Source organism: Pogoniulus pusillus, chromosome 5, assembly GCF_015220805.1.
Source record: "Pogoniulus pusillus isolate bPogPus1 chromosome 5, bPogPus1.pri, whole genome shotgun sequence".
NCBI lineage: Eukaryota > Metazoa > Chordata > Aves > Piciformes > Lybiidae > Pogoniulus > Pogoniulus pusillus.
In genome coordinates, this window is record NC_087268.1 from 9785786 (window position 1) to 9793244 (window position 7459).

General features: G+C 42.1%; 1 non-coding gene across 1 annotated transcript; it reads right to left on the reverse strand.

The window, feature by feature from the left end:
- Nucleotides 1–6909: 6909 nt before the first annotated feature.
- TRNAK-CUU (transfer RNA lysine (anticodon CUU)) lies at nt 6910–6982 on the reverse strand. The gene has a single exon. It is a non-coding gene; the product is annotated as a tRNA-Lys (tRNA).
- Between the last annotated feature and the right edge of the window lie 477 nt (nt 6983–7459).

The window sequence follows — 7459 nt, forward strand, 5'->3', positions numbered from 1 at the left end:
TTTTTTTCCCTTCAATTTATTGTACATAAGGAGAGGTAGCATCCATAGAAAAGCTCTTAGAGCATCCATAGAAAAGCTCTTGGAATTTCTATTCCAGCACATCAAGGACAACTGTTTGTTTGGTTTTTTTTTTTTGGTTTTTTTTTTTGGTATAGTTTCTTGGGCCTAACCACCAACATGACATCAAAATTGCCTTTAAAAAGAAAAAATATCTTTCTAAGATCTGACAGAAAACCGTTTATCTTCAGGAAGACTGGAAGAAAGACTGACTAGAGAAATGTGTAAGAATAATGTCATAGCTGCAGAGTTAAGCTGAGCCACAGAACAGAATCATAGGCATGTTTTGGATGTAATAAACCTTTCAGATCATCGAGCCCAACCACTATTCAGCTCTGCTAAATCTGATACCAAACCATGGCCCTCAGGAACACATCTTTGCAACTTTTAAATACCTCCAGGGATGGGGATACAACCATCTCCCATGGAAGTTTATTCCAGGGTTTGAGAACCCTTTCACAGAACAAGTTTCTTCTAATGTCAAGTCTAATTCTCTTGTAGTGCAACTTGAAGCCATTTCCTCTCATCCTATGACTTATTGCTAGGAAAGAGACTGGGGTGTTCAAGAAAAGCCTGGATGAGGCACTTAATTCCATAGTCTAGTTGACTGGATAGGACTGGGTGCCAGGTTGGACTGGATGATCTTGGAGGTCTCTTCCAACCTGGTTGAATCAATGATATTCTATTCCGTGATGCCCACCTCTCTACAAGCTCCTTTCAGGAGTGATGTCTCCTCTCAGCCTCTTCCCCTCCAGACTAAACAATCCTGGTTCTTTCAGCTACTTCTCATAAGACTTACTCTCTAGACCCTTTACCAGCTTTGTTGCCATTCTTGTTATGAAAGAACTAAAAATGTGCTCCTTGGCTGACAGAACCCAACAAATTCTCTCAGCTTTTGTTGTGTCCCTTTGCCTATTCTTAATGATCATTACTAATGCTCTTGACAAGAACAGCTTTTATGAGCCCTTTGTTGAGTTTTTCAACTCAAGAAATTTGAAGACCTGCATAACTGCCTGTACCTTTACATTTTGCATCCATTTAGTTTTTACATCATGTTTTCATTGATGTTTTCATGTGCTTTAGAAAACAAACAAACAAGACCTCAAACTTCTTCCCCTGTACTCAGCACTGGTCAGGCCACACCTTGAGTACTGTGTCCAGTTCTGGGCCCCTCAATTCAAGAAAGATGTTGAGGTGCTGGAACATGTCCAGAGAAGGGCAACGAAGCTGGTGAGGGGCCTGGAGCACAAATCCTATGAGGAGAGGTTGAGGGAGCTGGGCCTGTTTAGCCTGGAGAAGAGGAGGCTCAGGGGTGATCTTATTACTGTCTACAACTACCTGAAAGGGCATTGTAGCCAGGTGGGGGATGGCCTCTTCTCCCAGGTAACCAGCAACAGAACAAGGGGACACAGTCTCAAGTTGTGCCAGGGTAGGTATAGGCTGGATATTAGGAAGAAGTTCTTCACAGAGAGAGTGACTGGCATTGGAATGGGCTGCCCAGGGAGGTGGTGGAGGCACCGTCCCTGGGGGTCTTCAAGAAAAGCCTGGCTGAGGCACTTAGTGCCATGGTCTAGTTGATTGGATAGGGCTGAGTGCTAGGTTGGACTGGATAATCTTGGAGGTCTCTTCCAACCTGGATGATTCTATGATTCTATGATTCTAAAAAGCTATAGTAAGTTATAATAAGAAACAACACTATTCACATTTTTTTAAGATACACAATAAATTTCTGCCATTTTCATGTCTTGAGAAGTATACTCTAAAGTACGAAGACTATCCTTTGATATCTAAGAGAATGGATAAAAGAAACAGCAATGAGAACAGAATTTCCCAAATCTCAATTTTTTTAAGCAATAGGAAATTTTAAAATCTATAAAATAAAATTATACCAATCACCACAGAATCATAGAATGGCTTCAGTTGGAAGGGACTTTAAAGACCACCTAGTTCAAATAATCCATATAAATAGGTCAACAAGTAGCATCTGAACAAAGTACAAAGTGGCTGCTTCTGCTGACTTCTGGCATCTATTGACAACTGAGCCAAAAGTATTCCCACCACCAAATAACCCCATTGCTGGTTTGAGGTTTGATTTAAAGCATTCAACAGGGACTGACACAAACTTTTGAGGGAAGTCTAATCGCTTTCTTAACTCTCCATTATAGCTGGGAGATATAATAAGCTTTCTAATACATTATAAAGTTGAAAAGTGCAAGCAAAACCAAATTATAGGTGTTTGGCTCCAAACACTGAATTAATTAGCTCTGCAATAAATCAAAATGTACCATGGTCATGCAATCTCTGTCATTGTCTTAACATCTTTCAGCAAATACTTTTCAAACACAGACATTTCACATACTTCAGGTAAATAGTACAGGCATTTAAACATATTGCTGAACTCCAAAAGGATGGATAATGGGTGAAGCAAATAGTAGAGACATGTAAAAACATTACCAAACTCCCAAAAGTTCAAAGATAGGAGATAAAGCCACGTGCATATTGTGTTATACACATCAGAAACTGATAGACACACATGTTCAGTTAACAAAAAGAAATGCAAATTCACCTCTGAAATATGCCTCCATCATATTACCTTTCAAAAAGAGGAGGACTGGAAATAAGCATCTAAGATGTTCCTTTCGGTCTTGCTACCTACAATTTTATGGCCTGATTCTTTGGCTATTGGATAAACATTGCATGTTAACACCAGAAAATGTGGAAGTCTGGAAAGGATATAAAACCCTCAGGTGTCACAGCATAAACAACTTCTTAACTAGTGCAGGAGGGAACTCTTCTTACCAGCAAGCAATTTCATAAACACCTAGATCTTGCCTCTCATAGGGAAACATCTGGTACTAAGGAAAAGGATAATTCCATTTTCCTCTAGTTAAAGCTCACTCACCTGGGGGGATAAGCAAGCACTTAACACAGATGGTACCTGACTTGTCTCAATTGGAAAGTGTGAAGTTGTGAGAATTCAACAATTAACACCACACAATCATAAAATCACAGCATGCTTAGGGTTGGAAGGCACTCTGAAAGGTCATCTTATCCAATCACCATGCAGTGAGCAGGATCACCTCTAACTACACCACGCTGCTAAGGGCCCCATCAAGTTTAATCTTCAATGTTTCCTGGAAAAGGACCTCCACCACATCTTTGGGCAATCTGTAAAGAACTTCCTCCTGGTGTTGAGACAATCTTGACTTGAAATTGTAAATCACCTGGTAATGTGATGATTATATTAACAACTGAGAAGTGTCTCAACAAAGATAAGCTCATTTTGAGCTACCTGCCCACTGAGACAGTAACCGCCCAGGGGGTGGCTGCACAGTGGATGGCAAGGAGGAGCAGAGGCTATTCAGTGCCAACCCTTGCAGACATACAGAAGACACCCCTGGAAATCCACTTAAGCATTGTTGATGTGAGCCGGATGGAGCTACGGTGAATGAATCAGGAACATAATAAAAGCCCTAGGCTATACCAGCATATGAGAGAGAACATCACTGGGGACACCTCAGGCTGGAAGAAGCAACTCTGGGATGTCTCTCCTTCCCTCACACCAAATAAGGCAGTGACTACCTCTCCTACTCTCTCTTTCTCCACTCCCTCCTTCCCTTCCTTCCTTTCCTTCTTTCTTCCTCTACTCTCTACCTTTCTTCCTTCCTCCTCTACTCCCTTCCTTCCTTCCTTTCTTTCTTCCTTCCTTCCTTTCTTCCTTCCTTTCTTTCTCCACTCTCTCCCTTTCTTTCCTTCTTCTCTGTTTTGTTTTCTTCATTCTCTCTCTCTTTAATAAATAGTCTCATCTTCTTTGTGTCTTAATTTCACTCATGGGAATGTTCAAAAAAGAACTGCATCTCCTTCCTAACCTTTAGATCAAGACAGGTATCCAAACTAAATCTACCATGCTCAGTTTAAAACCATTGTCCTTATCCTACCACTCTTCTAAACATCTGTGTCCTGGGCTGCATCAAGAGAAGCATGGCCAGCAGGACAAGGGAGAGGATTCTCCCCTTTTACTCTGCTCTCATCAGACCCCACCTGGAGCACTGTGTGCAGTTCTGGAGCCCTCAACACAAGAGGGACATGGAACTGTTCGTGCAAGTTCAGAGGAGGGCCACAAAGATGCTCAGAGGGCTGCAGCACCTCTGCTGTGAGGACAGGCTACAAGAGTTGGGGCTCTTCAGCCTGGAGAAGAGAAGGCTTTGAGAAGACCTTATAGTGGCCTTCCAGTATCTGAAGGGGGACCACAGGAAGGCTGGGGAGGGACTATTTACAAGCTCTTGTAATGACAGGACGAGGAGTAATGGGTTTAAACTGGCAGAGGGGAGATTCAAACTAGATGTTAGGAAAGGGTTCTTTCCAGTGAGGGTGGTGAGACACTGGCACAGGTTGCCCAGGGAGGTTGTGGATGCTCCTTCCCTGGAGGGGAGTTCAAGGCCAGGCTGGATGAGGCCTTGAGCAACCTGTTCTAGTGGGAGGTGTCCCTGCCTATGACAGGGGGCTGGAGCTGGATGATCTTTGAAGTCCTTTCCAACCTAAATCATTCTATGATTCTATGATAATAATCTTTTATCCTTAAGGTGGTTGGAGGCCTTTCCCAATGACCCAGGACTGCTTTCCCCAGGTTGGTGACAAAGGTCTGCAGAGCACTGGATATGAGGAAAATCATCCTATTTAATCATTCTAAAGCTTGTCTGTCTTTTTCTTTTAACCTCTGACCTTGGCAGTTTCTCCTTCTGCCCAGGTACCAGCTATACCCATTTGCTATTATTAACAGTATGTTAATAATAACCCATCAGTTTTTTCAACAGATTGAAATACATATGTGTAGGAGAAAGAGATCTGTGGGGGTTAAAGAAGGGGGCACAAATTGTTTACATTTGCAGCTGAATTCTTGAGCTCATTTCTTTTGTCATTAAAGGAAGAAAATTATCACCAAAAAAATATTATAAATTCAAGTGCTTCTTCCACTTCTTTTCCACATGACCTGAATATGACCCAAACTTGCAAAGCAATGTTTTTTTCATTCCAAGACTACTTTTTAAATATAGGCTTCAATTCAGTAATCTCAATAGAAAACAAAATAAATCTTAATTCTTATCTGTAACTACCTGACTCCCACGTAGAATTTTTGCTAGTCTTATCCTGCTGTGACAGAAAAATAGTATTTACCAATATTCAGCAATTCTGCCCATTGAGCTATGAATCCTTATTTCTTTTCCATGTGTACATCTCCACAAAAAAGCACCATATAAAAACACCTCTAAGAAACATACTTTCCATCTTAAGAATAGTGGCTTTGCATTTCACCTTCCTGGACTACTTATCCATTCTTATTACTATTTACTCCCTTTATTTACTCCCTTTAGTAATTCATTTAGGGCACAGATTGAAAGCAGAAATCAGACCATTTTCCAGGAGGATCATGACTTCCACTGAGCCCAGATATCACACATACAGCAAAGCACTTGCAGGTTCTCTGATGGAGAGGAACTGCTATAATCAGTGGGGTTCATTTAGGATGCAATGGTTTATCCACACAGAAAAATATGTATCCATTCTCATTTGATTTTTTAGATTCCCTTACTCTAGATTCTCCTTCTGCCCTAAAAAAAAATTTACTGGCTTGCATGAGGAAGAAAAAGAGCATTTCTTTCTCATGATAAGTGTTATATTTGCCCTTTAATATTTCCTCTCTATACTCCCTTTCCATACAGTGTATTATTCGGTTTGTGGCAGAAAAGACTGCCCTTAGCTCTTATTGCACTAGAAAAGATTAGATATGAGTTCTCCAAACTTATTTCAGGATAATTAATAAAAGGAGGCAGAGAGAAACAAAGAAATGTGGTGCACAAAGTGCTAAGGCATTGAAGAAACAAGGTGCCGAACAGTAGGTCCATCCAGCAAAACACAGAATCACAGAGGTGCCTGGTCAAAAGAGACCTTAAGATGATCAACTCCAACCATAACCTCGATGTCTTTCTGTACACAACTCTTATACCAGGTCTCTAAACTCCTCATCCAAATCTTTTTTAAACACCTCCAGCAATGGTGACTCCACCACCTCCCAGGACAGTCTGTTTCAGTCTCCAGTGTCCCTTTTTGGGACACTTCTGTTCACATCAGCCTCCAGAAGATGGAGTCAAAACGGGAATGCAGTTCCTCTGCCTGTATGGCTAGCTGCCATGCAGGGTAGATTTAGACTAGACATTAGGAAATTCTTTACTACGAGGGTGGTGAGACACTGGAACAAGCTGCCCAAGAGAAGGTGTGGATGCCCCCTCCCTGGAGGTGTTCAAGGCCACACTGGACAAGGCCTTGATCAACCAGGTTGTGCTAGTTTGAAGCAAGCTGGGATGTTTTGGTAAAAGAATTAGATAATGAGCAGTGAAATGAAAAACAATTGTGTCTCTTCGCTCACAGTCATGCTGAGAACTCTGGGAAGAAGAAGTAAACTTTCTCCATTTTGTCTTTCATTCTGCCTTTGCCTTCAGACCTGGTCACATCTCATTAACCTTGCTCCCACTAACCCTGCTCCCTAACCTCTTGGCTGCATCTCTCTTCTTTCTGAGACCTGAGGTAAGGTTGAGAGGGCAAGGGGAGGTGTTGGGGTGGTTTGAGAGCCCCTCCTGGGGACTCAGGTTTCTGGGAGGGGAGTTGTGCTTCTGTACTGTTTATCCTTTGTATATTTCTGTATATAACTGTATATATTGTAAATAGCTGCTTGTATATCTGCTGCTTGTAAATAAATAGCTTCATTTATATTCCCAGAGGCCGTCTGAGTTAGCTGGGGCAAATACAAAGTGGGGGGGGGCGGGTAAGAGCCCAACCCATCACATTTTTAATTGGCGCCCAACGTGGGGCACAAACCCACGACCCTGGGATTAAGAGTCCCATGCTCTACCGACTGAGCTAGCTGGGCAAATTCAAAAGTGGGGGGGGGGGGGGGGGGGGGGCGGGTTAATGCCCAAACCATCACACAGGTCTAGTGGAAGATGTCCCTGCCCATGGCAGGGGGGTTGGAATGAGATGATCTTTGAGGTCCTTTTCTGCTCAGACCATTCTACGATTCTCTACAGCTATGAACAAATACATTTTACAAGGCCTAAATTGATACAGCACAAGATCTTCCCAAGAGTTTGTTGCAGAATGCATGCAGTGCTTTAGTACACACAACAGCAATACTTTGGAAGTATGGCTAACCTGGAAAAAAAACATCAGTTCCCAGGTTTGTAAATGATCAGAACTGCCTATTAAAATATAGTCTATGATTAGAAAGAACTTGAGAATCTCCAGCCAGGAAGACAGAAACACAGCATGAAACCTGTTGTTTCACAGAATGTTAGAGGTTGAAAGGGACCTCTGAAGATCATTGAGTCCAATGCTGCTGCCAGAGAGG